This window comes from Dermacentor andersoni, chromosome 10, assembly GCF_023375885.2.
Source record: "Dermacentor andersoni chromosome 10, qqDerAnde1_hic_scaffold, whole genome shotgun sequence".
NCBI classification, from domain to species: Eukaryota; Metazoa; Arthropoda; class Arachnida; order Ixodida; family Ixodidae; genus Dermacentor; species Dermacentor andersoni.
In genome coordinates this window covers 13174431-13184900 of record NC_092823.1, presented here as the reverse complement: position 1 = coordinate 13184900, position 10470 = coordinate 13174431, and the positions used below count along the sequence as shown (strand labels likewise).

Below are 10470 nucleotides of genomic sequence, written 5' to 3'. Positions count from 1 at the left end.
TTTCGTTTTGCTTGCCGCGACCTTGTTCTTGGTTCCTGTTTTTTCGTAATGATCTAGATCGTTGTCTTGGTTTGTTCATTAAGGGATTATTGGTTGTCGTCGTTTTTTCTTCTTGCCTACTCTGGTGGGTCATAGAACCTTTGTTTGCCGTCATTTGCATGCCTGCCGTCGACGTATCTTGTGGGGAAGGGGGCGGAGGCATGCCGCGATGATCTTCTGTCTCTGGCACGCGGTAGCGTCCGCTGCTTACGATCGGTTGTTCCTCTAAGTTTGTTTTCTTTGTCATCTGTGGTCCAGAAGGCTGTTTATCGTTCACTAGTTTTGAGGCCTGTGTGGTGGGGTTAGGTTCAGGCGCTTGGGGGCACGGTCCTGACGCGCAGCATTCAGTTGTTTTGTTCTTTTCTTGATCAGCATTCGTTTCACTATCAGTGACAGTCGTCGTGTCGCTCATGTCTCCTGAGGAGCTAGATGGCGAGGGTTCCTCGGTTGTTTTCCCCTCTGTCGAATCAACAGAGCTGGTTGATTTGTTTGTTTCTGTGCTTGCATTGCCCGATGGTTCCTGGCTGCTGGTGTTGCTTGGCGTTTCGCCATTCCAAAAGTCCCGTCGGGGGGTTGGAGCCTTCATCACGCGGGGTTGAAGCACTTGTAGCCCGGAAGGTTTCGGTAAAGCTGGGAATTCTTTTTCCGATGGTGTGCCGCGCGTTGCCGCTACGTCTGTCTGTGGGAGTGCCGACACCGCCCCCGCGTACGATTTCGTATACGTGCGGCTGCGAAAGCACGCACGCGTGCTATGATGTCCTCCGCATTTTCGGCATTGTTCATCACATTCTGCATCGCTGTGCCCGAAAGTGCCACAACGTTTACAAAACGCGGCCGTGCATGTATTGGCCATGTGGGACCCGTCCCCACAGCGTGCACAAACACGGCGCATGCCCCGATACTCGCACATAATGCGGAATCCCTGAACTGTTAAAAAATTTGGTATGGGTCTGGTCATCTCAATCCTTACCACACGTACTCCGTTTAATTTGTTGGACCGGTTGTTGGCCTTCGCAAATGATACACTTTTGATTTTGCCATATTGTTGTAAGGCAAATGACAAAGCTTCCGCGGACAAGTACACGGGATAGCGATAGACGTTAACAAAAGTCACTGGTGGCCCGACCGCGTCGACTGGCACTTTAACATCATTGATAAAGAATCCTTCTGCAACCATTAACGCAGTCGCCTGTGTGGCATTGCGAGTACACACCAGAAATTTAGCCCCGCCCATATGCTGTAGGGCCAAGACGCTATCCTCCCCAGCTGTTCGCTCTACCGCGTCGATAAGATCGTCAATAGAAATGTCTCCGTCAGGAGCGTCGAACAAAAAACAATTTTCCCTCAAAGGGGTCTCACTGCTATGCTCAGTGCTGGGGGGCGTTGCCATGCTGCTGCCGGCGTAGCTCCTCCGAGACTCGTATCGGAAACTGGTTTCCACTTGTGCCGTACAGCTGGCGCTGAGCGCTGCTGTACACTGGTAGTCGGCGGGCTCAGCAGGTGGTGCTGGTTCCGCTCCGAGTTGATGGTTGGCCGGCGGTACGGCAGGGGGCGCTCGCAGCAAGGCTGGCTCCCGGGAACATCGGCCGCACGGCAGGCGCTCGGGGGCCCACCGGGTTCCTCCGCTGCCCAGCAGATGGCACTCGGATGAGCAGGTGGGTAGGATGGTGGTCCGTGCCTTGACGATGGGTTCTCGTGGACTCCTGGAGGTCCGCCGTGGTCCCGACGCGACCTCCGGGGCAGCAGTGGTGACTCGTCGAAAGTTCTTCCCGGCCTGGGGCAGAGTTCTTAGCCAAAAGGCCGAGAAGCGATGTCCTTCACTTCACTTCATTGTACTACTGCCTTGTGGGCGCCCTGCCGACATGGGTAACCTCAGCAACAGCGTGGGCAATATTATAAAATTCAGCCTGTGTACAGACTCAACGCTCCCTATCTCACGGATGAATTCGCAACGCCTCAGTCTTTCGCTGTTAACGAAACGCTGTCGCGTAGAAACGAGACCCGAGTGCAAGCTTGCTTGTAACGCGAAACCAACCAAGGCAACCTCGTAGAAAACGGAACAGGCGAGCGGAAAAAAAACGCGCCAGGGGAATGCTTACTTCCGTCTGAATGCGACCGCTCAAGGTGACCTTCCTTGAGGGCTTCGTTTCAAGCCCGTGTGCAATTGTAATATACTACGCGCATTTCCTTCATTTCTTTTTATTTACCGCAAGGCCCACTGAAAATTTTGATACGGCACAGGCCGGGACGGATCGCAACGTGTCGAATCGACCGGTAGAATTAGGTAGCATGCCCCATGTACGAAGACGAGCAACATAGAAGTGAATGACAAAATAAATATAGAAAACGCTGCACACTCCTTCCAACCGGAAACATAGAGGGGAGAAAGATCGCCATCTGAAACACAGGCATTGTAAAAAAAAAAAAAAGTGCTACCTCATCATCTTTACCATTACCGTGTGTGTGTATGTATATATGCATGTGTGTGTGTGTGTGTTTGTGTATTTATATATATATATATATATATATATATATATATATATATATATACGCACACATGCTAGCATAGCTTAAACGCAGCTGGAAAGCTCAGCCTTGCACAAGAACCACCCCCTGTCGCAAACCCCTTTGAAACATTCAAATGCCAAACACGAGTAGAGCGAGGTCGTTCGAACCTGGCGCCAAAACGCATTGGCGCCATCTGTGTACGGAACTAGGAAAACCTGCGGACTTTGCAATACAGAAAGAAAGGTAGATGGCGCGAGCTAACGCTCCATTGCATACTAAGAACGAGAGTTAGTGAATAATGGCAGAAACGTCTTGGGAAGAGAAAAAAAAAAAACACGCAAAAGTTGTTGGCTTGTGCAAGCACTCTATGTTACAGCGATTAAAGAGCATAGCATCTTCTACAACAGCAGCTACAAAAAGAAGAAGAACGTGAGAGAGGGAGAGAGACAGGCGTGTTTCTTTGGAATGCAGAGCATGCAGCACATACTATAAAGTGCCAAAGAGACGGGGAAAGCAGATGGCGCGAAGGTGTATGTCCTCAAAGCTTGAAAGCAATTTCTAAATTACATGTACCGAAGTCCACCTACTCTCATCAGGTTGCTCCCGCCTCCAGTTGCGTTTAAAGTGAAATTACAGTCGCCTCAAAGGCAGACAGAGAGAGAGTGAAAATAGGTACACTTGCTTCGCGCAGCTGCAGCCGTTCAAATTTTACAGCAAGAGCACTCCCGAAGCAACAAAGTCCGCTGCCGCCTGGGCGCAATGCGCTCGCTTCAGTAAATTGCCGTGCTGGCCTCGGCAACCAAGAGGTGTAGTGCGGCAGACTGCTGCATTGTAGCACACCGCAAACCGTGCAGACGTAAGCGATCGCCTCGACATCGCTGCGAGCGCTCGAAGAGACAAAGTCCGAAACCACGTGTGCCGGGGCGGTGCGAGCGCGACGCCTTTGACGCAACTTTTGCGTACAAGCCGCCGCACCGCCACGACGGAATCGCTGGCATCCCGCACGCAGCTGCATTGTGTCACGCCGGCAATCGTTGAAACACCACGCAGTCGTCGGCGTCGGCCCCGACATGGTTGCGAGCGCTGGAAGAGACAAAGTCCGAAACCGCGTGTGCCGGGGCGGCGCGAGCGCGACGCCTTTGACGCAACTTTTGCGTACAAGCCGCCGCACGGACACGACGGAGCCGGTGTCACCCTGCAGAGGGCTGCACTATAGCACGCCGGGAACCGGCAAAGAACCGCGCAGACGTCGTCGTTGGCCGCGGCGTTGCCGCGAGCACGCGAAGAGACAAAGTCCGAAAGGACGTCAGCCGGGGCGTCGAGCACGCCGCCCGCACTGTTCGCACGCGTGCTCGGAAATGGCGAAGGGGCCGCGCTAGCGTGCCTTGAATCGGTGAGCGGCGGTACCGCGGCGATCGCCAGAGCTCGAATCCGCCCTGCAAAAGCCAAATATTGGCGCTCGGCTCGGCGCAGTACGCCGCCGCGTCGCACGAGTACGGCCCCATGGAGGTCTGGGCACTTATCGCTGCTACTGTAAGGGGCCGTACGGCCCCGGCCGACATTGTACCGTAGTGCGATTTTCGGCTTGCGCGTGCTCGTGGCGTAGTCCGCGCACCGTTCCGACGTCGACAATCGTGCCCACGACTACGCGAGCGCTGGAAGAGACAAAGTCCGAAACCGCGTGTGCCGGGGCGGCGCGAGCGCGACGCCTTTGACGCAACTTTTGCGTACAAGCCGCCGCACGGACACGACGGAGCCGGTGTCGCCCTGCAGAGGGCTGCACTATAGCACGCCGGGAACCGGCAAAGAACCGCGCAGACGTCGTCGTTGGCCGCGGCGTTGCCGCGAGCACGCGAAGAGACAAAGTCCGAAACGACGTCAGCCGGGGCGTCGAGCACGCCGCCCGCACTGTTCGCACGCGTGCTCGGAAATGGCGAAGGGGCCGCGCTAGCGTGCCTTGAATCGGTGAGCGGCGGTACCGCGGCGATAGCCAGAGCTCGAATCCGCCCTGCAAAAGCCAAATATTGGCGCTCGGCTCGGCGCAGTACGCCGCCGCGTCGCACGAGTACGGCCCCATGGAGGTCTGGGCACTTATCGCTGCTACTGTAAGGGGCCGTACGGCCCCGGCCGACATTGTACCGTAGTGCGATTTTCGTCTTGCGCGTGCTCGTGGCGGTGTCCGCGCACCGTTCCGACGTCGACAATCGTGCCCACGACTACGCGAGCGCTGGAAGAGACAAAGTCCGAAACCGCGTGTGCCGGGGCGGCGCGAGCGCGACGCCTTTGACGCAACTTTTGCGTACAAGCCGCCGCACGGACACGACGGAATCGCTGGCATCCCGCACGCAGCTGCATTGTGTCACGCCGGCAATCGTTGAAACACCACGCTGTCGTCGGCGTCGGCCCCGACATGGTTGCGAGCGCTGGAAGAGACAAAGTCCGAAACCGCGTGTGCCGGGGCGGCGCGAGCGCGACGCCTTTGACGCAACTTTTGCGTACAAGCCGCCGCACGGACACGACGGAGCCGGTGTCGCCCTGCAGAGGGCTGCACTATAGCACGCCGGGAACCGGCAAAGAACCGCGCAGACGTCGTCGTTGGCCGCGGCGTTGCCGCGAGCACGCGAAGAGACAAAGTCCGAAACGACGTCAGCCGGGGCGTCGAGCACGCCGCCCGCACTGTTCGCACGCGTGCTCGGAAATGGCGAAGGGGCCGCGCTAGCGTGCCTTGAATCGGTGAGCGGCGGTACCGCGGCGATCGCCAGAGCTCGAATCCGCCCTGCAAAAGCCAAATATTGGCGCTCGGCTCGGCGCAGTACGCCGCCGCGTCGCACGAGTACGGCCCCATGGAGGTCTGGGCACTTATCGCTGCTACTGTAAGGGGCCGTACGGCCCCGGCCGACATTGTACCGTAGTGCGATTTTCGTCTTGCGCGTGCTCGTGGCGGTGTCCGCGCACCGTTGCGACGTCGACAATCGTGCCCACGACTACGCGAGCGCTGGAAGAGACAAAGTCCGAAACCGCGTGTGCCGGGGCGGCGCGAGCGCGACGCCTTTGACGCAACTTTTGCGTACAAGCCGCCGCACGGCCACGACGGAGCCGGTGTCACCCTGCAGAGGGCTGCACTGTAGCACGCCGGGAACCGGCAAAGAACCGCGCAGACGTCGTCGTTGGCCGCGGCGTTGCCGCGAGCACGCGAAGAGACAAAGTCCGAAACGACGTCAGCCGGGGCGTCGAGCACGCCGCCCGCACTGTTCGCACGCGTGCTCGGAAATGGCGAAGGGGCCGCGCTAGCGTGCCTTGAATCGGTGAGCGGCGGTACCGCGGCGATCGCCAGAGCTCGAATCCGCCCTGCAAAAGCCAAATATTGGCGCTCGGCTCGGCGCAGTACGCCGCCGCGTCGCACGAGTACGGCCCCATGGAGGTCTGGGCACTTATCGCTGCTACTGTAAGGGGCCGTACGGCCCCGGCCGACATTGTACCGTAGTGCGATTTTCGTCTTGCGCGTGCTCGTGGCGGTGTCCGCGCACCGTTGCGACGTCGACAATCGTGCCCACGACTACGCGAGCGCTGGAAGAGACAAAGTCCGAAACCGCGTGTGCCGGGGCGGCGCGAGCGCGACGCCTTTGACGCAACTTTTGCGTACAAGCCGCCGCACGGCCACGACGGAGCCGGTGTCACCCTGCAGAGGGCTGCACTGTAGCACGCCGGGAACCGGCAAAGAACCGCGCAGACGTCGTCGTTGGCCGCGGCGTTGCCGCGAGCACGCGAAGAGACAAAGTCCGAAACGACGTCAGCCGGGGCGTCGAGCACGCCGCCCGCACTGTTCGCACTCGTGCTCGGAAATGGCGAAGGGGCCGTGCTAGCGTGCCTCGAATCGATCGGCCGGGGGCCCCGTAGGGCGACAGACAGGCAATTGTGCAGGAAACCGTACTGGCCATTGGCGAGAAATTGCCGTTCGCGCATTCGGTGGACGCGCTGCGCTTTCACGACTTCGGCATTGTGCTGCCGACGTAAGCTTTCAATCTTGCTCGCGGCGTTACGAGGCGGCACGATTTTCGCCAAACGCTCGTCGAAAGTGGCACGAGTACGGCCCCATGGAGGTCTGGGTACTTATCGCTGCTATTATATGGGGGTCCCAGAGAGCAGTCGCCCCCAAAGCGACCTGGGTGTTTGATATGCGGCGGGCTTCGTGCCCGTCAAGCGTGTCCCCGGTATCGCTCCCGTGGATCCCACAGCTGACGTCTGCAGCCTCATCCGCTTGATGCGTTAGGGGCTGGTTGTCGGACGACGCTTTTTCCACGATATCGAAGTGTGTTCCGCATCGTCCTCGGACGAATCAAATACGAAAGCGCCGAAGGCGCGGGCGTGACCCGTCGCCTAGCGGCTTTGCCGTCTCGGCTACGTTGCAAGTGTCGGTCGGTCCACCAGTGCTGCGGGCTCGAGAGAAACCGCAAGCCGCGATCGAGTCGACACAACCGGTCTATCGAGAATGTTGCGTGCTTCTTGCCGCGTGGCGATACCCGGCCCTGCGGGGAGGGCGCCGTTGCGAGCTCGAACGCCGTCGTCTCGGACTGTGCAAAGTGCTACCCTTTGCGAGAACGAAGCGTGTTGGGGCGCCTGAAGGTGGCCTCGGCATCGCAAAAACGGCGTCCGGCCTGCTTGAAAGGCTGGACGCGCAGTTGAACGATTACCTGGTTGATCCTGCCAGTAATCATATGCTTGTCTCAAAGATTAAGCCATGCATGTCTAAGTACATGCCGAAATAAGGCGAAACCGCGAATGGCTCATTAAATCAGTTATGGTTCCTTAGATCGTTTCTTCCTACTTGGATAACTGTGGCAATTCTAGAGCTAATACATGCAGTGAGCCTGAAGCCCTTTGGGCGACGGGTGCTTTTATTAGACCAAGATCGATCGGGTTTCGGCCCGTATTGTGTGGTGACTCTGGATAACTTTGTGCTGATCGCATGGCCACGAGCCGGCGACGTTTCTTTCAAGTGTCTGCCTTATCAACTTTCGATGGTAGGTTACTTGCTTACCATGGTTGTTACGGGTAACGGAGAATCAGGGTTCGATTCCGGAGAGGGAGCCTGAGAAACGGCTACCACATCCAAGGAAGGCAGCAGGCGCGCAAATTACCCACTCCCGGCACGGGGAGGTAGTGACGAAAAATAACAATACGGGACTCTTTTGAGGCCCCGTAATTGAAATGAGTACACTCTAAATCCTTTAACGAGGATCAATTGGAGGGCAAGTCTGGTGCCAGCAGCCGCGGTAATTCCAGCTCCAATAGCGTATACTAAAGCTGCTGCGGTTAAAAAGCTCGTAGTTGGATCTCAGTTCCAGACGAGTAGTGCATCTACCCGATGCGACGGCTCGGACTGAACATCATGCCGGTCCTTTCTTGGTGCACTTCATTGTGTGCCTCGAGAAGGCCGGTGCTTTTACTTTGAAAAAATTAGAGTGCTCAACGCAGGCGAGTCGCCTGAATAAACTTGCATGGAATAATAGAACAAGACCTCGTTTCTGTTCTGTTGGTTTTTGGAATACGAGGTAATGATTAAGAGGGACAGACGGGGGCATTCGTATTGCGGCGCTAGAGGTGAAATTCTTGGACCGTCGCAAGACGAACTACTGCGAAAGCATTTGCCAAGAATGTTTTCTTTGATCAAGAACGAAAGTCAGAGGTTCGAAGGCGATCAGATACCGCCCTAGTTCTGACCATAAACGATGGCAACCAGCGATCCGCCTGAGTTACTCAAATGACTCGGCGGGCAGCTTCCGGGAAACCAAAGTGTTTGGGTTCCGGGGGAAGTATGGTTGCAAAGCTGAAACTTAAAGGAATTGACGGAAGGGCACCACCAGGAGTGGAGCCTGCGGCTTAATTTGACTCAACACGGGAAAACTTACCCGGCCCGGACACTGGGAGGATTGACAGATTGAGAGCTCTTTCTTGATTCGGTGGATGGTGGTGCATGGCCGTTCTTAGTTGGTGGAGCGATTTGTCTGGTTAATTCCGATAACGAACGAGACTCTAGCCTATTAAATAGGTGCGGGGTTCCCAGCACCTTACAACCTTCTTAGAGGGACAAGCGGCTCCTAGCCGCACGAAACAGAGCAATAACAGGTCTGTGATGCCCTTAGATGTCCGGGGCCGCACGCGCGCTACACTGAAGGAAGCAGCGTGTCTTTATCCCTGTCTGAAAAGACTGGGTAACCCGTGGAACTTCTTTCGTGATTGGGATAGGGGCTTGCAATTGTTCCCCTTGAACGAGGAATTCCCAGTAAGCGCGAGTCATAAGCTCGCGTTGATTACGTCCCTGCCCTTTGTACACACCGCCCGTCGCTACTACCGATTGAATGATTTAGTGAGGTCTTCGGACCGATGTCCGGCGCGGCCTTTCGGTTGCGCCGGTCTGTTGGAAAGATGACCAAACTTGATCATTTAGAGGAAGTAAAAGTCGTAACAAGGTTTCCGTAGGTGAACCTGCGGAAGGATCATTACCGGATTGTGAAGGGTGGCGAGCGCCATTGTTTCTACCCCGTGTGGGTGAAGCAGCTCGCTGCGCCCGACGCTTTCCGCCGCTGGCCCCGCTTGGACGCGGGGACGGCTATACCCGAACATGCCGGGGACTGCCTGAATTTTGAGGGGCGCCCCGTGCCAAATTTGTTGCGCCCAGTGGACGCCGGCTGCAACCTTGGACGGTTGGCTTGGCCGCGCCCGCGGGTAGAAACGGCGTAACGCACACTGGGTGGGCTTTCTGTCCGCTTTGGCGCTCTTGCGCGGAATGGGAGTAAGACGACCCGACCTGCTGCTTTGCCCAGTACGAGGGGAACGGCGAAGCGTGCGGTCGGTCAAGGAACTGACGGTCGAGAGCTAATGCCGCTGCCGCTTAGTACACACACGGAACCGTGGTGCGAGCGCTCTCCCGTCCTCCGCGGCAAACGCTGCCGAGTCTGAAAAGTCTGGCGGCTGCCGGTCGCTTCCTGCGGCGAGTATGGAGTAACGACCCGACTTTGTTGCCGCCCAAGTACTAAAGGAACGGTGTGGCGCTCGGTCGGTCATGGAACTGTCGGTATGAGGGTGCGGCTGCCAAGTACGGAAGGAACCGTGGCCTAAAGTGCTCTCCCGTCCTCCGCGGCAAATGCCACCGAGTCCGAAAGGGCCGGAGGCTGCCGGTCGGCTCCTGCTCGTGACGCGCGAGGTGTCGAGATCGCGGTTTAATGCGACGACGTCTGCAGGCTATTCGCCCGCCGCCGAGGGAAAGGCGGCGTTGCTGCGAAGTACCGAAGGAAACGCGGCTTTGCTACGTCGGAAGCGTTCTGCGGTTAGCGGACTTGTGCGCTTTGGGAAGGCGCCGCACGTCGAAAGAGGAAGTACGGACAGACGAGGGACTGTAGTCCCGGATTCGAACGCACTTGCGGCCAGGCCCTTGCTGGCTTCGTCTTCCGCCTCAAGTAGACTTGTTGTGGCGCCGGCGCAGGGAGCCGTCCCTGGCACTGGCCGAGTGGTTTTGGAGAGCTGCGCGAGTACGCGCGCCGGGCTCTTGTCTTTCGTCTCAAGTAGGCTGTTGGATCAACAGCGGTTATGCTGCGGCGATCTGCCGATGCGAAAGTGTGTGTGTGTTTGAGGCCCTTCTATGAACCTACTGCTGACTGAAGCGAAGCACGTCGATGGGGGTGAAGCCCTGCCCGTGGCCGTGTAGCCGTTAAAGACTCCACAGCGGCTTAGCCCTAATCATGGCTCTGTCGCTCTTTGCAATTTTTAGTGGAGCGATGTGAACGTGCACACGAGACACACGGGTCCGGTGGTTGGATGGCAGGTAAAACCGGCTTCGAGTGCGCGCAAACGGCATAAGCTACCTCGAGGGCAAGCGAGGAAGGCGTGGGCGCAAAACACACGCGCGAGTAGCAGGAGTGGAGT

At 57.4% G+C, this 10470-nt stretch overlaps 1 non-coding gene across 1 annotated transcript; it reads left to right on the top strand.

Annotated features, from left to right (window-relative positions):
• Positions 1-7235: 7235 nt before the first annotated feature.
• On the top strand, positions 7236-9050 carry LOC126521181 (small subunit ribosomal RNA). The gene has a single exon (XR_007597194.1). It is a non-coding gene; the product is annotated as a small subunit ribosomal RNA (ribosomal RNA).
• Positions 9051-10470: the final 1420 nt, after the last annotated feature.